Consider the following 23,691-nt stretch of genomic DNA (forward strand, 5'->3'; position numbering starts at 1 on the left):
ATTAAAAGTTAGACAGTACCACCTGTACGCTTAGAAACATCTGTATAAAGCGCCCTATAAATGTTATTATTATTATTGTTATTATTAGTAGAAGAAGAAGTAGTAGTAGTAGTAGTAGTAGTAGTAGTAGTAGCAGTAGTAGCAGTAGTAGTAGTAGTAGTTGTATTATCATGTTATAATTGTTATTACTATCATTATCACCATCATCATTATTGTTATCATTATAAGCTTAGCAAGATGCAACCGTCTCTTTCAGAACAATTATCTCTAAATCTACCATTCGATCATAGCAACGGCACTCCGATCGAAGTGATGGAAGATTATGAAAATTGTTATGCAATAAATATCCAAAAAAGGACATTAATAATAATAATAATAATATTTAATTTTTATATAGCGCTTAATACAAATCAACAGCATTATTACACTTTTCCTGACAGTTTGTTCTCAGATCAACCAAGCCATTCGTAAATCGAGTGTTTTCATAACTGAATTGTCTTTAATTCTTTATAATAATTTCGTTTGAATGAGATAGAGAGGTAATTGGCAGGCTTCCTGATTTAGCCATATTGCTGCCAGTTTCCCAGGGACATTTAGTTATGACAATGTACTGTTTATCCACCCTAGAACCCTCGTAATTGAATAAAAGCGCACGAGCACTTACTAATACTTATAATGGTTAGGAAGGCCGCATATCCCCTACATAATAGAGATATAATTGAGTTTCCTGCTTGTTCATTAAAATGTAATAACTGACAATTGTTAAAGGACAGACTTTGTTAAGATGTCCTCAACTCCGATTGAAGGACCCTACTGTTGTATTCTGACAATGAGGAAAATAATTACTATATTTAGAATATTTGCACTCTGGAAATCTACTCTGGTCATTCAAACAATAGAGATTCATAGATTTGATATTTTCCAAAGTCAGTAAACAATGAAGAAATGGATGGGGAAAAGAAAAAAGGATTTTTTTTTTTTTATTGTGTTGATTTTCCTCTGCTATAAGTAGCCCCTTGAATATCAGTTATTATTCCCATATGTGATAGAGCACTCTGAAGAAAACCAATAAGATGTATAATTGCTTTATTTGTATGAAAAAGAAAAAGAAAGTAATATACATTTTTTCACTTCCTTGTTGCGCTACTGGTTATACTGCTCATACAAGATACAATACAAGACACAGGATATTTGATTTGGTCTTTGAAAACAAGTTACATACAAAATTGGTTTCCACTGGCGTTACAATAATATTCAAGAAAATACATGATAACAAGAAATAGATGAAATAAGGAAAAAATAAATGCAAAAGATAATAAAGCGACAAAAGTGGTTATGGGTACTTCAAATCATGAGTTTCAGAATAAAGCATTGGTCATTGGTATTTCAAATCATAAATAGTTTCAGTATTAATTTTTCCGACGCAGAAATTCAACGTTGAACCTGTGAGTTGAATTAATGAACAGAGTCGGGAACAAATGCATATCTGAATCGTGAAAGGCGGGTTGGGTGGGGTTCGGAGTCGGATACCGGAACGATTAAATGAATGAAATGAATGAAGTGGATGAGTATTGTCTTTCATGATTACACATACCTAATCAACATTTTGCTCAGTATACAATGAGACTCGACAGAAGCTAATTCTACCCCAATTATGCGCTGTGCTATTTTACGTGGCCTTTCTATTTCTTCTTGTCCTGTTTTGAGAGATTGCCAAATTAACATATGATATTAAAAAGCAGGACACTCTTTATTACATGTATGAGCCATACGGGGTACCGAGATTTATTGCAATAAACAATTTCTTGGTAATATGCATTCACTTCCGCCATCCCGGGAAGTGAGTGGCATATTTCTGCATCATTCTACCATATTCCATGTGATTGATTGCAATAACAAACCCCTTTCTCATTATTTCCTCATTCCAAATACATAAATAGATAAATCAACGAAAAGGTGTAAAGTTCTTCACTACACTGAATATAAAACCAAGCAAATTCCAATAAACATGAATAATTTAGGTTGTAGCATTTACGTTGTACATGTATCTATGTAACAAGCATTATTTGATATTGTGTGTACACAGAATACATAAGTAAGTCTATGCGATCTTTGTATTATGTAGGACATGGATAGATGAATGCATTTCCTCATCATCAATCATTAACCCACAAATTTTTATTGATACACATGTTGTGCTGTTTTCAACCCATATGCTACCAGAGGGTGGTGGTTATTTTTTACCAAATTTCTCATTTTTTATCTTAATTAATTAATCTATAGGACGGATGTCTTTCAAATAGGTCCATCATTTTGATAAAAGCATGCTACTTTAATATGTCCTCTACTCCGATGGCATAGTTGTACATTACTGAAATCTGTTCATTTGAAATGAAGATGATATAACTGTAAATGCTATTACAAATATCATTTTTCTTTTGTATGATTCTCATTTCACAGGTTGTTTAATGACATGACCTGTTTCCATCCACCTCGTACAAGTCTCGAATGAAAAGGTTGCGTGTTACCCCCAGAAAAGAACGATGTCTTTATATATTTTTTAAATTTAAATAACCTGACCAAGCCGAAAGGGCGCTCAACTGATTTAATCAAGAATCATTTATAATCCATTAGGGAGAATTAGGGTGGGATCAAATGCACGACTCGTATTTATTTAATTGAAAATGGTGCTTGCTTATCATACATTATTAGTAACACGCGTTGTTTAATGGACTACCTAAGACTGATAAATCTCTATCAGGATGGTTTGAAATCCCTCCCAAAGGAAATAATCACCAATGCAAATGTCGGGTTACCTAACGGTTACGCTAATAGCACAACACAGACCATTTTCGTAACGTATACAATTTGTTGTATAAATCCTTGTTAAGTACGTTGTCATAAAAATTTCATTTACCTACAAGCTATTGTATTTCAATAGTCAGAATTCAAATTGCATACATAACATATTGTTAAGGTAGGAAAAGCCAAAACATGATGTTGGTTTAAAGAACGCACTAAAGAAAGGCGATTCGAAATTATTGTCATTTCGAGGATTGTTAGTTGCTTTTAAGCTTATCTGCCGTAGTTTACAGGAGGGATTAGACTGCTCTGCAAGGTCACTGGACAGGTGGTTATCTCATCAACTCAGCTCTCAGTTAACATAAGAAAAAGAGGATCATGGGGGACCAATGGGCACTGATTAGGCATTGTTTGTTATATAGAGGGCGCAAGTAGCTACCAGTAGTGCAGTGGGCCTATCGTAAGTTGGAATAACTTCTTTTCCTTTCTCGTAACGAATCGAAGGGCATTGTCGACAAGCAAATGGGTTGCCATGACCTATTTATCTGATTGCCTGGTATTTTAGATGAAACAGGATATTAGGACGTTGGGAAATTTGAGATGTATATAATTTAATTGTTATTCAGGGAAGACCCCGAACTTGAAAGCTCTCCACTAATGGCTATGCTGACGGTGTTTTAATTAAATTAGTTATGTTTAATAGTCGAAACAGAAACACTGTCTGCGGTCTTGCAGCAAGTTTCAAGAATGATTATTATTAATAATAATAATAATAAAGAATTGTATCAATAATTTACAGACTTTTTGAATTACTTATCTTTTCAGATGTAATTTAATTACGCACTAATTGCCTGCCCCGAGTCTAAAGTCACGTCCTGGGGCGAATTTAAGTTTTTAAAGTAACATAAAACAGCCCCGTGTAAAATCTTCAAAACGCCGGAGCCAATGCAAGGGGGGGGGGGGGGGGGGGAGGTGGTCAATATTTCCAAGTAACATAGAGGGGCGGATTATGAATATATATAGATATATAGATGGTGGGGGCGTGTATAATTATTATAGGAGGGCTCCAAGCCAAATCAGAGACACGCGCGCTCCCCCTCCCCCTCTTCACACACACACACACACACACACACACACACACACACGCACACAAACACTTCGACCTGTCTCTGTCGTGTACTGCTTCTATTTCCTCATGAAATGCTAGGTAAATATCACAACATCACGAAAATTCCCGCCAACTGCTTCAGGTGGGGCAGGAAAAGAGAGATGTTAAAGAGTAAAAATAACGTGTGCCAATTACGTCAAATTATCGAATCGAGAGAGGTAAAACATATCGTTGACATTTCCAAAGCACACGTAGAGCCCGCAGCTTGGTATATTAAAGTCAATCATTGCACAGTGGTGGAGGGTGGTGGCGTAGTTACGGTGGAGGGGGGGGGGCAGGGTGAGAGAATTGTTAAACAAATTAAGAAGATTCACAAGAAAGAAAGAAATGGGGAAAGGTAACGCACTTGAATAAAAAAAATATATAAAAGGGTCCCCCCCCCCCCGTTTCCCAAAATGGCAGTGTGCCCTCAAGTTGTTCTGATGGCAAGAGTTTGTTCTTTTGTTTCCCCCCAGAACGAGTAATGGAGATCAACATTCATTGTAAATGTTCTCATTTCTGCAACATTTCTGATGGAAGGACTTTGTTCCTGTCGTTCTTCCCCATGAACCAGCAGTGGCAATCTTATTATTGTAAACTTTTACCATTTTTTAAACTTTGAGTATTAACTGAGCATGTTAATGAAACTGAAATAGGCCCCAATGCGATTGTGCGAATCTTTGTAATCTCTACTCCAAAAATTGAGTCTTGCCTCAAATAAATAAATAAAATAAAATTGGTTTGCCAACTAATCTTATTCTATTTCACATCATTTTTAATTTTCATTCTTTTCATAAAGACAAGCAAGTATTGGATGGTTTATAGATATTTGATATTGCCAATATCTAACAGCTCATAACCGTACAGGACGAGCAAGGAGTATTATAAAATGGAAGTAAAATTAATGTTTTATTTGCCTTTTGCTCTACTATCGCAAAAAAAAAATAAAAGCCCCCATCAGCATGATGATATGTATTTGCCATTTATCAACTAAAAATATAGAATCCCTGAAATCAAGCCAACCTCAAGATTGGCTCTAGGTGACATTTTCAATTATATCCTTGACGAAAACATCTGCATTTAGAAACATGTAGGCGACAAAATTCTAACAAAAAGCATCGTAAAGACTGAGTCCTAATCGAAATATAATTTCCAAGAGGACGAATCGAAAACACAACTTGTGACATCTCTGAGACTATTCTTCAGACATCTGAGCAGATTTTTAACCGTTTCATTTCATACCTAAAGCAAAATGGTATATCTGGTAGTCCAATACATGCCCTTAGGAAGGACTGATACTAAATCATTGTAGGGCGTTTTCTGTAAATGTATTGTTTTCTAAGAACCTAATCTCTTTCAAATGAATTGGTCTTATAAAGATAGATGAATATACGTGTGAAGAAACCTTTCAAGAAAGGTCGGCAGACATTTACACATCCAGTAATCTTCTTTTTTTCTCTCCCTCTTTGAGAAAGTATTCGTAATAAAGGTTGTCTCGAGTAGAAGCAGGAATAAAGACAATTTTGTTTTACCACATGTCGATAAAATCGGACGATGAATAAAGAACAATCATTTTCTGAAATTTGAGACGTGCCGTTGGTGCATTTTCCATCATGCAATGCAGCCATAGGGTGTGCTGGTACACTTGTTTGTGGAATAAAATATTAAAAATAGCTCGCCCAATTTACATTTTAAGGATAGATCGGGTTTTAAGGATAGATACAAGTCGTAAAAATGTTCGTGCGTTAGTTTGTTTGATTTTTTGTTTGTAGGTTTGATTGTTTGTTTGTTTTCTTGTTTTGTTTTTAGGTTTGCATTGCAGAGATAATCACATGAGATATGGAATAAGCTTAATTTCGTTTGGCGGACATTTCTGGTTTCTTCTAGTTTTCATAAATCCTTAGTACCCCCCCCCCCCTGGGTAAACAAAAGGACTTCGATATGGTTACCTTTCTTTAAACTTGAAGATTCAAACTCCTTGAATATGTCATAGGTATTGAAATGGCCTTCGTAGCTATTCTACCAAGATAGAAAGCATGCTTTTGAAAGCTTTTGAAACCAAATTCGAGTTATATATGCTTATGAGCCACACATGCGTTAGATCATAATTATCTAAGATGAACTCAATAACGCCTGTTTGGCTATCAAAAATCATGATTTCAGTTGATGAAATCTTTGAGTTCCTCAAATGCAATGGAAAGTACTCTAGACAGCTCGTCCTTCGGCTGAGAGCTCTTTTGCAGTATCAATACATGTCAACTACAAACGTAATTTCTATTAAGCCACATGCTAACTCCCACTCATCGAGAGTTTTGTTATTGAAATAAAGAAAGGACAAGAAAAAAGTGCTGAGGTTGCACAAGACAAGGGTAAAGGCAACGTGTTTTAGAAAATGATTATGAAATGAGATATGAGACTGTCTGACAAGGAAACGATTAATTACGTGTAGGAGTGAACGTTCTAAGGAGGACATTGGGTAACAGATTTGGAGCATTGCCAAGAAAATGACAAGCACATATAAATTATGTATAGACACAAAACAAAAATAAAACATATGAATTATTTTAAACATATTTGTGGCTTACACCCAGTAAATAAAATCGATTGATCGATCTGTAATTGAAAAACAAGTCAGAAAAAAGTCAATCGATCTTATTTATTGGGTGTAAGCCACACATACGTTTAAATGATTGAAATTTCTCCCCTAAAGCATTACATTTTTTTTTTAAAATGAAAGCAGGTCTTAAACATATTAAACAGGACAGAGTCACTTTCATGTTTCATTGAGCTATATATTTCCCATGGGAATACGAGGGAATTATAAAATAAAATAAAACTTATTGTCTCAATTTATATTAGCTCTTGCAGTTCATGTGCACACGGTACATATCCTACTTTAATACAAAATGATGAATAGTTATGCCGATGTGCTGGCGGCTTTTTAACCAGGGTCTCTCCACATTGCCTAATATGATCCAAGAGATATGATATGAGTAGTATTATATCGCCATCCATTTTCACTTTCATTGGCGGAGTGAACAGACCATTTGAGTAGTCGGCATTTCCGCATCATTCTTTGATTGCCTAGTAGCAAGGTCTGATGTAGGTTATGGCAACATTTTCAAGTAGTTTATCTAGGTCTTATTGCGACGTTTCCTGTGCATCCAGAGGCAGCAAATTCGTCCTTAGGTTAGAGTCGTAATGAAATAAATCTTAATGAACCCGTTAAAGGTTGGTAAATTAGGACGAGTTCATGTTGCAGTAGACTCTCGCAGGCAGAGTTTAGCCGGAGATTTAGTAAGTTGCTGTTAAACTGTTTTGCGCCGCATGAACAGTAAAAAGCATGTGTCATCGTCAGCTTTGCAACGGGTCATCCTCTCTGATAAAGTTTAGTGGAATCAAGTAAGAAATATTAAAAATATCAGGTGAAACGTTGATCAAAAGAAGTCAGTTTGATATTGCAGTAAAAACGGGACATGTCGTAAGGATCTATAACTCTGTAAGGGCGTGTTTATACAGAGACTTAGTCCGTTTCTCTTAAACGTCGTCGTGCAGTATGGACGGTAAACAACATATCATCCCTGTACTTTTTAAAGGGAAAAACCTTGCTGAGAGGGGGTTTAGTGGAATACGAGTATGAGAAAGAAGAAAAAATCAGTGAATGGTTGATTAAATGAGGTGAGTTTGCAGTTTCATATCTTAGTAAAAAGCCAACATGTCGCAAGATCTATGGCTCTGTCGGGCGTGTTTGCACGGAGATTTATATCATTTCTCTTAAACGTTGCCGTGCCCTTTGGACATTGAGAAGTTTGTAAAATCGTAATGCTTTTTCAACAAGGAAGTTCTGTCCGATAAACTTAAGTGGAATAGTAGAAATAAAATAAAAAAAATTAACTGGGTGAAATGTTTATAAAAGTAGGGTAGTTTCATATCGCAATAAAACGAAACATGTCGTAAGGCTACCAGGGACGTGTTTATACATATCTGTTAACGCTGTCGTAGTGTATGTACAGTGAAAGTCATTATCATCGACGTGGGTTTTAAAGGGGAATTCCCTTCTGATATCAGCTTAATTAAGTGTAATACAAGTAAGAAATATATGATAAAGCTTGGAAGAAAGGTTGAGTATGATTGGAGAGAGAATGTTCACGAGATTATATATTTCAATTATTCGATATCACTAAACAAACAACTTTCAAGTGTAATTATATTTGCCATTAACTTACTTACTTAACGTACACGACATTATTTGTAATATCCTTTTTCTTGAATGCTGATTGACGTGTATTTTAAATCATGTGAAAATAATTCTGGCAGCAATTCCAGCATTTTGTGACACCTAGCACCATTGTCCCTTCGAGACAGAAATGGAGAACAAGTAGTCAAACACAAGTTGGTTTAATGTCTTCTTTTTTACAGGCGCGTCTATAACAGTTTATATAAGAGCTACTACAAGTATTAAATGTAATAGCGGTGTATGACGTAGTATAGATCCAAAAGTTCAATTCGAAATGAATTATTCATTTGCACATACTTGCATATATACAATTGATTTTCATTTAGCGTAATGTCACATACAACATTTTTCAATGCGCTTTACATAATGAATTAATCTTACACAGACAACATACAAAACAAATATGGAAAAAGAGAATATCGACTTATAAATTTAGATCTCTCGCCCCCACAAAAAAAGGATTTCACCCATCACGTATGTTTTTCAAGTTGAGGGATAGATTTAAAACTAATACCTATTCTTTTTCCACTCAAAGATGATAAGAATAACACGAATAAAGAGTTGTGCTAACTCCTTGGTAAGAAAAACTACTCCTAATATGATTTGAGGTGTCCATGAGTGTTATACCTTGGACGGTTCAAATCGACCAATGCAATTTTACCTAGTGAAATTACATTATAATGTCAGTCTGGCTGCGATCACTATTTCTGGCAGGGCCAATTGACTGGATTCATGCAATTGTACACGGCAATAACCTTGGGCTTCGTAAATGACTTCGGGTTTTAGAATCGACCGTATTTTTCGATGCCAAAAATGACTTCATTTCGCAGTGCCTTTATTGGATGCACTGTCTAGCGTCGATAGACCTGAATTTGTATGTGACGCACGTTAAAGTGCGTTACAATGGTAACCGTTCTTTTTCAATTCTACGGGAGTATTTTTCTCGAGATTATGAAAAACCCTTCCTTATATTGTTTCGCAAAAAAAAGGTGTTTGAAAAAAGTATAATACATATGCATTTTAGTATTCTGTAGGTGCTTTATTTTGTGTCTTGTTTTTTTTTGTCTATTGTTTGAGCAATTTCTTGTAAATCCTGTGTTACTGTGCTTTTACGTGTGACTGATAACATTGATAACTGAGGAAATAAAAAATCACTTAATGAACAATGACGTAGAGGAACTGGTGTCACGAGGGACCAATTATCTAGGTTACAATACAAGGTGGATAAAATGCGATAGAGAATTTTGTGGTATCACTTTCGTCACACATTCAGTTTGTCTTTAATATTTTTCTCTTTCGTTAACTTTCTTTTCTCTCTTTATGGTTATCCATATTTTTCACGTTTTAATTACAGATACCACCCCCCCCCCCCTCCCCACGTACCATTGTTACCTAACTGTTACTAAAACGCATTTTATATTACGCAAATTAGAAGCTGTGATCTTGATCTGTTAATTTCGTCGCTCGAAGCGTTCCAGTATGGTGCGACCTTTCAAGTGTGCACCTGATTAGCGTGCATTGTGTGTTACGTGTCTTGTGCAAGATTCAACAAGCGATGGCCATTTACAGAAATGACTCGCGTAATAGTGAAATATTCACCGTTGCCTATCATAATTGAATAAATATCTCTCACATCTTTTAATGAAGCGGTTGTGAGAATATGATATATTCTTGATAGATATAGTTTGTACCTCTTCAGAACTTTATTGATCAATCTAAAGAGTAAAAAAGGTTGATCAATATATTTTTGATAAGATATAACTTCATTTATCAAAAATAAATCATAAATTATTGTGATAATCATTTTATAAAAAGAGGTAAGAAAAAAGTTATTTCAGCTTGATGCTCAACAGTGTAAGACATTGTAGGCTATATCATCATCAACTTTCTTTTTCTTTTTTTTTTAAAGTTAAACAAGAAAAGCAAAGTCGTTTGTTTCTATAAATCCACTATGATGGCATCTAGCTGAATAAGATAGAGACGGTCATGATTGCAGAAAAACAGAATAGTTTGGCGTACGAAAGGATAATAAAAGAGAATAAAACAAAGGAACCGATGTCCGTCGGAATCGCTTTGTATTCTATGGTTTTATGCTTTATTTACATTTAACCATGATAATGAAACCTATTCTCATGACCTGCAAAAACCTATTCTCATGACCTGCACAAACCATAATGTTAAATACATTTCCATCTCAGTATTAATTACAACAATACAAAAATACGAGAATCTAATTACTAACATTCAATTATATCATGATCTGTTTCCATTTAATTTTGTTTTCATTTGGCGGTGTTGTCATTAAAATGAATCATTTTAATTCGATAATGGCGTTGCTGTGGTCATAATCTCGTAAACACAGGAGTTCGCGTTGAATGAAAAGCCAGATTTTGTAGTAGATACCTCCCAAGGCTACATTATACAGAACTCATTTAGAGGCCTAAAATATGAATATGAATCGTTAGCTTTGGGAAAACCTACATAATTAGAAATTCTATTTGTAACTCGGTGAAATGTGAAGTCATTTATCACAATGTGAATGACGTAGATATCGTTAGTAACGAATAGATTTAATTACACAACTTGAGGTACGGTTAAAGGTGTTTCCTGATGGGGCCTTGACATCCTTTAAAGGCAATATGTATTTACTTTTTTTTAAATTGTGTTTCTTTTCTGTATTGTACTGTCAATTTCCTTTCTTTTGATTGTTTTCTTTATTTCTTTTTCTTTCCTTTCGTGCCTTTTATATTCTTTCCTTTCTTGTATTTCTTTTGATTTTGTTTTGTTTTCTATTCTTTTCATTTCTTTTCTTTTCTTCCTTTTCATTTTGTAGTCTTTTCTTTTCTTTTCTTTTTCTTTCTCTTATTTTGTTTTATTCCCTCCTTTTGTTCTTCTTCTCGTGTGTTGCCAAGTGAAATTACACACTACAAAATACTAATGTACGGCTAAGCAAGTCAGGTGCAGCCCCCTCCCTCAACCTTCGTCCAAAACATATCTTTGTTTTCCTAACAATATTCATAGTTCAAAATCAGGGCCCCGTTGCACAAAACTTACCATTGGTGGTAAATTTGCCATCAATGGTATAACTACCATGGAAACCTTGATTTTGATTGGCTGTTGAGCCCTATTACCATGGTAGTTGCCATTGGTGGCAAAGTTACCATCAATGGTAATTTTTATGCAACGGGGCCCAGGTGTGTGTGTGTGTGTGTCTTTCCCAATTGCCAGAGATCAATAACGCAATGACATTCAAATTACGCGTTGACATCGCCAAGAATTTTACATAAGGAATTTTGACAATAGTTCTTCAAACATGCGTTGACAAATGTGTTCTCAATTACCCAATGTAGCGGAAGTATGATTAATGATAGTAATAATAACAATGGGTTCTTGTATAGCGCTCATGTCTGTCAGACTTGACACTCCTGGCGCTTTGCAATTATTACCCCGGCTTTAAGCATGGCTACCGTTACGGTGCTCTAGCATTTCAAGGAGTTCATTCCTGCCAGTAACGGATTAATTGAATGAAAATAGCGTATTCCTTTCACATGTAAATCATGTAATCATGTAAAGAGCGTGTATAACAAGAACCTTTTCATGTAATTGAAATCAATTGAATAATGGTATTATTGAGCCCACAATGCATCACTGCCTCGGACTGGATTTTTCGCATTGTTACGTAAAATCATCCTATAGAAATACACGGCTCCTTGCATCAAGTAAAATCGTAAATTAGTATAAATATTTCAGGCATATGGGTATAGGGGCATAATTTCGGGTTGATATATTAGCTGTACTTTGTCTTCTGGCAAGAAAATAATAGAATATACAATTGAATTTGATGTCACTACATTTTCAACGACCTTTGGTAAGAATAATAGTCGACACTAAAATGTGTCGACACATATTATGTTATTAACTGAATATATGAAGATTTGTATTGAATATATCAATAACAATATTCTACTGCTGGTCTTTTATCGGCTAGATCACAATTTTTTGAGAAAACAATCTCTCAATAGTTTATGAATATATGTACTAAAATAATTATTACTAATGTGAAGATACTGCTAATTGGTATCCAAAAACCAAGGGAATTCGGAAATAAATTGCATTAAATAGATTTTGAATGATTAATACCATAGCACTTTGTAACCTTCACGCGTCTTCCGTGAATGAAATTGAAAAGTGGCTAAACGGACTTGAAATTATTATTCCGAAGCCTCAGGATTCTTTTATACCCCCTTCACATACACGGATTTTCCTTACGAGTCCTTCCGGATCGCCAACTCGTAGTCCATCGCAAGCATCCGTAAATAACTCGCTGGTATCCGTAAATAACTCGTCACAGGTCGCAACAACTCGCAGACACTCGTAAGGACTCGTAAATACTCGTAACTAATTCGTAACAACGCGTAAACAAGTCGTAAAATGCCCGTAATATGCTCGTAGTTATCCGTGGCAACTCGTAACAACTCGTAGAATTTTGCCGCAAATACATCGTAATAACTCGTAAGAATCCGTAATAAACCGTAAATAGCTCGTAATAACTCTTAAATCGGTCGTAAAAGTGGGAAAATCGTAAGGATCCGTGAAACATTCGTGAATTTGCGCGATCCGTAAGAACTTGTAAGAAAATCCGTGTATGTAAAGGGGGTATTAATAAAAAATGATGCATTTCAGGACGGAGGTTACACGAAGGGAAGATGAGCGGTTTCACCTTCCTAGACGGAAAGAGTCTTCTACGTGATGGGAGCAGCTGGCAGTATAAAGACAAATTTTTAGCTCTGTTCCTGCAATTAAATGTACATTGTGAGAGAAACTGCCTGGAAAACTTGGAAAGGTTAATTTTTCTGCAATACGAATCGGTGTATATTGTGGGGTTTGGAATCAACACTATTTATACACAGTCTTGCTCAACTGCGGAAATTCTTAATGAATTATACGTGGGTTTTAGCCAGAGTAAACATTAGTGTGACGTTTACCGGATTTATTAAAGAGGTATGTTCCCCATATTCCAGAGGGCGTTCAAAATACGTACGCGCTGGCGGACGATGCTAAAGCTGCCTATTTAAAAACCAACATAATACGACTCTTCCACAGATGGCATATTCCGATAACTACACTGGCGGGAACGTGCCCCTTTAATATAGGAGAGAGATTGAAACTTTTAAAGTCAAGAAATTATTAACATAAGCTTCAACGTATTTCTCTCTTATTTCGTAAATTTGTTAATCCCAGCGAGTCCCACAATATCGTGAACGTTATTAAGTATGATACTAATTTTTCATTGCCCCTTTTCACGCTTTATCTATTCAATTTACATTTTTACCCAGTGGGCAGGTGGGCTTTTTCTAATTGATAATTCTGATGACTCTCATCCCTTTTTATCTCATTCATATTTTACACATTGGACGTTTGATTTTCCATCTTCACTGATGTGAATCTAAACGTGCTATTACCTAGGGACTTTGGCGCCTTTTTTTCCCGCGTAAACGTGTAGTCATCTTTTATTCAAACTCCATGGCGACGATGCGGCGGCATCTTGCTGGAGATTAGAGCCCCAGATCAGCTCTTCAGAAACGGTGTTTTCTCCACTAAAAGCACTACTTTCACTTGCAATCTTCAATTGATCATGAAAGTGGTTGAATCGTGTAAATATGTCTAAAAAATGCTCAGATCTCTCGACTGTTGATGAGAGGCTTCAATACATTGGATACGTATGGATGCAAATGGATACGATATCACAAATTTAAAATCTCTCCCTCATTCTTTTTTTTCTCTGTCTCTTTCTATATATATATATGTCTGTCTATCCTCTCTCGACTCTCTCTGTCTCTCTCTGTCTCTCTCTCTATCCCTCTCTCTTTCTCTGTCTCTCTCTGTCTCTCTGTCTCTCTCTCTCTATATATATATATATTATATTCCCACTTTAATTATGATTTCCCACTTTAATCATTATTAATAATCTCTCTATCTCTCTTTCTCTCTCTCTATCACTCTCTCCCTCACTCACCCTTTTCCTCCTCCAAGGCTCCCCTATACCTCTTAATCTTTACTAACTCTATCTCTCTCTCTCTCTCTCTCTCTATAACTCTCTACCTCACTCTCTCTCTCTCTCTCTCTGTAATCTGCAATAACTGTCTTTAAATCTCTCTATAACTCTCTACCTCACTCTCTCTCTCTCTCTCTCTCTCTCTCTATAACTCTCTACCTCACTCTCTCTCTCTCTCTCTCTCTGTAATCCGCAATAACTGTCTCTAAATAATGTCTCTCTCTCTCTCTCTCTCTCTCTCTCCCTCTCTCTTCCCAATCTGTAGACGATCGACCTGATTCAGAAGGACTCTACTACGATTACGTATTCAGCACACGTCCCTCTCACCTACTGATACTCTCGAGTGCCGGACTAGAGGAAATTGGATAGACTTCTCCAAGTGTCACCCAACAAAAAGGGCAACTTCCAGCGAGTCCAGCTCAGAGAGCAGTGGCAACACCCAGGACATCTATATCTACGTGCTTCAGCTGAGGTAACGAATTTCACATTTACCAGTCGTTGTTTCATGTCAACAATGTTATTTTGTCATTATATGTATTTATTTATTATTTTATTGTATTAGTTATTGAAATGTTTATTTGTTGATTTATTCATATCCATTCCAATAGTAAGTTAGGTGGTTAGATAGTTGGTTACTTAGTTGATCCTTAATTTATTTAGTTAGTTAGTTATTTAGTCAACTAGTTAATTAGTTACTTTCTGACTGAGGTAGTTTCTGAGCTATTTGTTCGTTTATTAATCAATTTTTTTTTATTTATTTATTTTTTTCATTCATTTATTATCTATCCACCCATGTATTCATTCATCTATTTCCTCTTGTTGGATTCATCATAAATATTTATATTATTGTGTTCAAAATCAAAATTATTTTTCATTTGTATTGATTACCAGCTTGTTATATAAACGTATAGGGGCTTATGGCGCCGTGGCTCAGTGGTAGCACTGAAGGGACCCCTGGTTCGAAACCAAGTAGATGCGTTATAGTGCCCTTTGGTAAGGCATTAATCCTCCTTACCAAGTCACTCGGAGTGAACTTAAAGCCACCAGTCCCCTGGATGCTTACTTACAAGCATACACACCTGCTTTCTTAGCAGTCGGGTAAAACAAACAAACAAACAAACAATATTTCATAAAATAGATGGTGCTTATCTTCAGTCTCAAATTGGTAGCTGTTAATAATAATAATAATATTGGATATTCATACAGCGCACATATCCACCAGACATGGTGCTCAAGGCAACTATTACCCTGGCTCTCACAGCATTCAATAAATTCCTTTCTACTATTACCCATTTAACACCTAGGTGGAGAGTGGCAAATGTAGATTAATATCTTGCCAAAGGACATTAGTGCCGTGGCGGAACTCGAACATCGGACCCTGTGATCCACAATCCAACGACTTATCCACTAGACCACAACACCTCTACGTTAACCAAGTTAATGGTAAACAGCATAAACTCGCTACCCCCAGCGATAGATTGACATCCACTCTTTCCCCATCCTCCTTCTATCTTCACCATCTTCACCACCTCAAGATGTTCCGCCGCACATCCACCTCCTCCTCCCCGGTTCACAGGAGCCGCTCCACCATAAGAGCCTCCTCCAACCACGCGCCGTATCGATCTCGACGCGTGCATAGCATGAGAAAAACTCAAGTGAGAAAAGGGTAAAAAAATCAATCTCTATTATGGTCAAATCAACACATCTGGATGTGTTGAAATTATAATGGTGGCGCCAATGTTATTCCTGAGAGTCCGATTTCGTGTTTTGTCAATACAGTATATTTTTATAAAATGAGGATCAAACAAAAAGAGCTTTTACATGTGTGAAAGTTAGCGATTTTTGTATCACAACCCAAACTGCTTTTGCGCTCGAGAGTAGCAATGATTCCCATGAAGATCAAACAAAAAGAGCTTTTACATGTGTGAAGTTAGCGATTTTTGTATCACAACCCAAACTGCTTCTTCGCACGAGAGTAGCAACGATTCCCATGTAGAAGATCAAATACAAAATCGTTGTATAACGTCGGGTCATGCGAAATGTGTTTACTAATTGTTCGGTGTTTTTTAAATAATGGAATGTAACATTTCTGCCGCACCCCAGTACACGCTAATATGACGCTGTTGTTCCATTAGCTTTTTGCGGGTTGGATGTGGTTTTTTTTTTTTTAAATCTCCATAGTTACGCTGTTTTTTGTGATGCAATTAAGTTCAAGGACGAAATGGATAATGTTGCCAAAAGACGAGTGTATGACGGTGGCAGAGAGAAGGTAAAATACATGTGAGTAAGCAGAGAGCTGCGGGGGTGACGAGAGGGGGAAGGGGTGAAGAGGAAGATATATAGAGAGGAGGGATGGAGGGGAGAAAGGGATGGAGAGGCATAGAGAAAGAGAGAGAGAGAGGGGGAGGAGGGACAAGCGATAAACAGAGACAGTTGGAGAGGCAGAAAACGAAAGGCAGGGAGGAAAATTAAGTAGGGCAGGAGAAAGAGAGGACAAGAGAAAATAGGTAGAGAGTACGTTAGAAAGAGAGACCGCGAGAGATAGGGGAGTGAGATGGGAGAGGGAGGGGTAAAAGAGAAAGAGAGAAAATGGTTAGAGAGTGCCTTACACTCAGAGACAAGGAGAGATGGGGAGGAGGGATGGAGGGAGGAGGGCTGATGACGAGAAGGACAGGAGAGTAAAGCAATAACAAGAGAACAATAGGTAGATAGCGATAAATAGGAAGAGATTCAGAGGGGAGGGAGGGGAGGAGAGAGAAAGAACGAGATTGAGCCAGAGAAATGAAATTCACAGACAGGTAGACAGAGTGAGAGAGAGAGGGGAGAGAGAGAGAGAGAAAGGAGAGAGAGAGAGAGAGAGAAGAAGAAGAAGAAGAAGAAGAAGAAGAAGAAGAAGAAGAGAGAGAGAGCCAGGATAGAAGAAAAGAAAGCCAAGAACGTGAGAACGGGGAAATGAGTTGAAAGTGACATTGAGACCATCCGATCGTAAGCAGCCGGTAGACAAGGCTGAATATGTTAAGCATTTTATAGAAAGAGCAAGATAAAAAGCAACGATTCAAAACAGATATTAGTCGATTAATCATCAACATTCTAAGATACTTAAAGGAAATACCAAAATAACTGTGGATTGAGGCTTTAAGAATTGGTTTGATTGACATAAGGAGTCCAAATTAATGATAAAGAAAAATTCATGTACGTCAGGTTTGATTACGAATGCGATTAATTGGGATTATGATCGACAGTCTTTCCAATATTCAGGTTAGGGGATCATAAAATAAACATTAGCCATCTGCTCCTTGGATACGGATTCCCACACATTTCTGTTTACATTTTCCCGCCCTTTATCTTCGTTATTCGCACATGCGATCGATCACATCGATTCCATGCTTCCATCCCTAATGCATTAAACTTAAAGTGAAGGTTGAGTTCTGGGTAGAGGTGAAAAATAATTTGTGAGCGTTATCATTCTTATTATGCAAGTGTGGAAGAACATCAGATAAAAACATGCTCCCTGAAAGGCAAGGCTTTTCAAATGCTTGATATTCTAAATAAGGCATGTAAGATCATACAAATCGGGACGGATTTTTATGCCACATTTTCGTGTAGTCCCATATACATCTTTCTGTGTACAGTGTTTGTAACTTTACCAAGACTGGGCCAAATTTCTTATCACTGTGATGATTCCAGAACCTTGCAGTACACACCAATACTTATACGCTAGAGGATCAACCTTTTATAATCGAGTTCATAATGTTTCTTTCACAATTACATGATTTTGTATGATTTTGAATATTATGTACTACCTCTGGTATTGAGGAAATAAAATACATTATAAATACAACAAATCAAAACAATGCAATCGCATGACCAGAACCCAACTTTATCTTTGACAGAAGAATTCATTGTGAAGAATAATACACCTACCTTTCTCTCCGTATTGAGTACCGTTCAGTGTTCATGGCCAATACCAATTTTGTTCCCTCTATTTTATATTCAACGTTTTTCACCCCACACAACACATGGGTAACTTTCTGATCATTTCTATGATTCGAAATTCTTACAATGCAAATCTCATCTTATTGGTTACAACATTCCTCCAATAAGTTCTATGTATTTCATTTCAAAATGTAATCGCTTCGCCAGTAGCATATTCTACATTGGTATTCATGTCGAAAGTTTGGCGTATGAGCGCTCAAATATTGGTCGAATACAACAAACATCCCTTCATTATTCTATTTTGTCCACTTAGTGTGTAAGATAAGTCTTAATACTGAGCTTCTGGAAAAGATTCATAATTGAACCACCCCCTCACAACAAATGCCTTAAATCTCCTCTCAATCCGCTCTGGGAGAAAATTAAAGGAGAATTATTTCCAAACTAGAACTTTGATTAAAAACAGTCGCACCGCATGATTACCGAATTATTTTTGAAATGTCAAGGAAATTCGGTAATCAGCATGATCAGAAAAGCGTCACCCAGACGTACAGTGAAGGATGGATGAAGAGAGAGAGATAAATGGAGAGAGAGAGAGAGAGAGAGAGAGAGAGAGAGAGAGAGAGAGAGAGAGAGAGAGAGAAGGGGTATATCTGGAGAGAAGTGGGGAGAACGAGAGGGGGGAGAGAGAGAGAGAGAGGGAGGGGTAAAAAAAGGGAGGGGAATATTATGCCCAACTCTCATCGCTGATGTAGGTGAAGGGAGCTCAAATATTTAATGGTCGGTGGTCTTTGCACAAGTATAAACTTTTCAATTTATTGCCTTGTGATGTTCGACGAATGGACAATTACATCACTCAATGTGCTAAGTCAAACGGCTCTATCGATTTTTGTTCAATTCATACTGGAAGGAAAGGGGGCTTGGGTACAAATTATAAGTTGTATAGTATTCTCGACAATTTGATGACTATAATATGATTTTTTAAACTTCTTTTTTGCTTCAAACATTTGTCAGTAGAGATTTAAATTAGTAAATATGTGTTTTTCACTGATATTGCATTCTTTTTACTTGTTTTTTTTAAGAACAAAGTGCAGGGATTCGTTGTAAAGCAGTCTGCTTTGACAGATTGTGATTTTTACTTTGAATATAAAACGACAACAAAACAATGCAATAATAATTCCCCCCCCCCCCCCTCCGCGTTATACACACGCTACGTCACAGTATGAACCGACTTACATCAGACTCTGCAGGAGAGAAAAGTGCTGAGAGAGTTCATTTAATAATAGATCATCGGATAGTAATTATTAATATCACTGTTCATGGTTGTCTTAATACAGCACGGCTCCGTCAGCCTTCAAACGTATTTTCGCTTCATAATAACGGAACTTCGTTTGCTCGCGTTGCTATGGAAAGTGTGAAAACGTGCTGCGATTAAGTCATTTATATTTTTATTGTTTAATCTACGAGCGGAAAGGAGGAAGTAACGAATAGAGTAATGCGACAAAGAATTATAGCAATATAAAAATATGTTATAATGATAATAATAAATCGTACTTGTAATGGCGCATACCACAATACATTGTATGTCTCTATGTGCTGTAAGAAAGAGTAAGAAGGAAAGGGGGATTGAGTAACATAAGAAGAGTGAATTATATGCTCAACACATTTCCTCTCTCTTAAAGGCCCACTGCACTACTTGTAGCTACTTGCGCCCTCTATATAACAAACAATGCCTAATCGGTGACCATTGGTCCCCATGATCCTCTTTTTCTTATGTTAACTGAGAGCTGAGTTGATGAGATAACCACCTGTCCAGTGGCCTTGCAGGGCGGTGAAATCTCTCCTGTAAACTATGGCAGATAAGCTTAAAGATTGGAAAGTATTTTTGAAAATAATTTTTTTCAGACGCGTCTTAAAGTTGTCAACAGTACACCGTTTTTTAAATAGAATTTCCGGTAGTTTATTCCAAAGTTTGGCCGATGCTACTTGAAAAGAGCGAGACCCGTATAATTTAGTACTTATTTGTGTAATGGTGAGGAGAGATTTTTCTCGCTTTATTCGCAAATTCTACTGCCTTTTCCTTCTTTTTAGCGAGAGAGGACAGGAATGCAGAGCTTTGCTCGGTTGATTGTTCACAGCGCTCACAATAAATACACCAACACCCACACATCGAAATGCATGCTACGTGTAACCGAACACCCTGAACACCCATTGCCACAGTTGCAACTATTCACGACCGAGTTAAAAGCCACTTAAACTCGACACCTGCACTCTTCCATACATTAAGTCAATTCAAGATTGCCGGCTGAGATGCAAAGAAAAGATGTTTGCCGAACTAACGTTGCCATGGAAACGCCCAGGAAGATAATGCTCTCGAATTGCCAACTCAATAAAAAAAAGAGAAAAAGCGTCATTATTTTATTATTCACGCTATTATTACATTTTTTTTCTTTTTCTGTTTTTACTTTGATCATGCCGTAAACGATATGAACTTGGTGCGGAATGATAATAGGGACTTTTAGATTTTCACGTCGACATAGTGGACTGCTACGTGTGGTGTCCTTTTAAGGCAATGTGACGTTCTTTTAAGGCACTGCCATTGCCTTAAAAGGACGTCACACGTAGCAGTCCATTATGTCGACGTGCAAATCTAAAAGTCCCTAATATGTATATCTAAGGGAGATATGAATGTGCTGTTTCTTAAAGTGGAAGAGGTAAAAAAAAAATAAAAACGATGTGACTCTCTCGGCATACGTTTCTTTTGGATGAAAATGAATGAAGTACTTCTTTCTTCTGTCTTTAAGGGGTTGGGTATCTTTGCCTCAGATTCTAAACAAAATCCTGGATTTAGCTCATGCTGCAATCATAATTGTAAACCTTTGGGTCAGTCAGGAATCCCGTGACTTTTACAAGCCGATCGCCTGTCTGATTAGCAAGATATTTATGATTGGAAATCGAAATCAAATTTTGCGTTTTCCTAACGGTTTTCATAACACTACAGTCTATGGGGGAAACGAGTATGGTAAAACCGGTCACTCAAAGATTTTTACTTTTTTTTGAGGCACTTCTTGGCCATTTTGAAGCGCAATTTTGTTAGGACTTCAATATTACACCATATCACAGACACTGATAGCACGCAGGGCCGTGCATCTCAGATTTAACATTGTTAAACGATGCATTTAATACGAGTTTAAAAATAAGCCATGATATAGAATGACACTGGAGTAGTCTCGGTCTGGGTCTCTATTATCAAGACAATACTCGATTTAAAGAAATAAATGTTTTCCAAATAAAAGGGGTTGATATGTAGGCTAAAGGGGATTCGTCTCAAACCACAATTGGCATAGAAAGGAAGATTATCAAGAACGAAGAGCATAAAGGCAACTATAAGAAACGTTGGCAATCCTGAAAACGTACCATAAAAATGAAACAGATACAAACACAGCGCTGGACTTGCTCGTTATATTGTCCAAAAAATGGGTCGTCTATTATGGTGCCTGAACCAGTGCATTCAAAAGGCTTGCGTGGCTTTTTTATATGAACAAAAACCAGCGTTTTATGTCTGATCTCCCAACAATAGTGCTCTCATTCCATCTTCAGTCTAACAATATTCAAGTGGCATGCTACCTCGAAATTAAACGACTGGAGATAATGGATGTTCGCTTTCGACCTGATAAAGGAGACCAATAGAAATCTCAGTGCATGCTGGCCAACCCCCGTAAACCACTCCAAAGTGGAGTGATAAATCTGTGTACTGGCATGCAAGGAATCGATTGGCAAGGATGAGCATGGCTGTGTGTGTTATAACCTTGTCACGGTATTGTGCTAGGTGGCTTATAATTGAATTAACCTATGCAGATTGGGCTTTCATTGCGATATATATGGGACTATATGAGTAGGCGGGTGGGACGGGGTGACTGGGTAGCTATCGTAGATCCATCTCCCGATCGTTTTTAAAACGAGAAATATGCTTTACTTGTTCAACTGCAAATTCATAATTACGGCAGTGGAGTTGTCTAAATTTAAGTTAATTTCATGTCATATCTTGATCATGACGATGACAAACACAAAATGTCAAATTATGGCTCGCTCGCTTCGCTCCCTCGCATAAATAACAACATTGACATGTTATATTTCGGGCGTGTAAATGTGAGCCCCATGGCGAGGACATTATGTCCTTTAATACAACTTTAGGTCTATGATTATGCTCAGCATTGTAGATTCGTGGATATTGCACATACATTTAAATCATGCATGTATGAGACCTTGATTGCATTTTATTCATGTAATTATGGATGTCAAATTAATGAAAAGGCCTTAATGACACCATCTGAACATCAAATGTTGGTCAAATGCTTCTCACAACTCGAACCTGTCATCAAATAATGACTGTATACTAAAGCAATATTGACCACAAAATGAATGATCACTCGCGTTCGAGTTTATTTATTTATTTATTTATTTATAATATTTTGTCAGGGTAGCCCATTCACCAATAAGTAGTGGTCTTCCATGGGACCCTGAATAAACATTAACATATTTACATCAAAAGTATAGGGTATTATAGAACAGTTAAGATAAATTTCCATAGTACGTTTAGAGAAATATAAGACAGCAATTAAAGACGTGGCACAAACAAAATTGACTGAATTGGCTGAATGAAATGTCTTCGATGCTACTGAAGCGCATTCTGTTGGATGATTTTATCACCAATGCGACCAGGGTATGATGAGAAGGAAGCTTTTACCACCGTAACCTGATCCAAATCCTAAGAATGAGACAAATTATAATTTTAGATTTGTATAGCGCACGTACCAGCCTATAATGGCACCCATGGCGAAAAACAAATCAAGGAATTACAAGATAATACAAAAGGTATTAACAAACAGGCGCAATGACAACAATGGTAATAATACTAATCAGATACAATATAACCAGAAACAACAATCAGATGGCCACACAAATTATTAATATTATATTATTATTATTCCGCTATTCAAGTTAAAATGTGATAAGCCATGACATTCCCTGCCCCATTAAAGGTATAACAATGTTTTGATATGGGGTCATTAATTTGGTTCAAATTAACAAATTGGAAGCATATGCGATCCTACAATATTCAGTGATCGTTGTCGCGGTTGAAATCGAGTCTAAAGTTATGAAACTATTTATGATAAACTCTTTATGTTGTATAGCTCCCTCTCAAGGTCAAGATATTAATTAAGCTATAAAACAATGTTTCTTGAATAAAATTAGCTATTCCCGTTTGGATATTATAAATCACAACTACAAATTCTGAGATTTTCATGGTCGCAGCTACCATTGTACGGCCGTAGGCGCCATATGAAATTCATCAAAATTTACCGGGAGCACCGGTAAATTTTTTATATTCAATTTTTTTCGAAAGCAGAAGTGTTTTAGGGGCTAAATTTTCTAATGCTTATAATACATCCACAGGGACATCCAAATATATCAAAATAGTAAAGAATCACTATCCACCCAATTATCAAAATTCCC

At 36.7% G+C, this 23,691-nt stretch overlaps 1 protein-coding gene across 1 annotated transcript in view; it reads left to right on the forward strand.

The window, feature by feature from the left end:
• The first annotated feature begins 14,502 nt into the window (after window positions 1–14,502).
• Window positions 14,503–23,691, forward strand: part of LOC100893778 — a 35,194-nt gene continuing 26,005 nt past the window's right edge. Inside the window, exon 1 of the mRNA XM_003729569.3 lies at window positions 14,503–14,713. The gene's annotated coding sequence lies outside the window, so the exon portion shown is untranslated. The remainder of the gene's footprint in view (window positions 14,714–23,691) is intronic.

This window comes from Strongylocentrotus purpuratus, unplaced genomic scaffold, assembly GCF_000002235.5.
Source record: "Strongylocentrotus purpuratus isolate Spur 01 unplaced genomic scaffold, Spur_5.0 spur5_contig_844, whole genome shotgun sequence".
Classification (NCBI taxonomy): domain Eukaryota; kingdom Metazoa; phylum Echinodermata; class Echinoidea; order Camarodonta; family Strongylocentrotidae; genus Strongylocentrotus; species Strongylocentrotus purpuratus.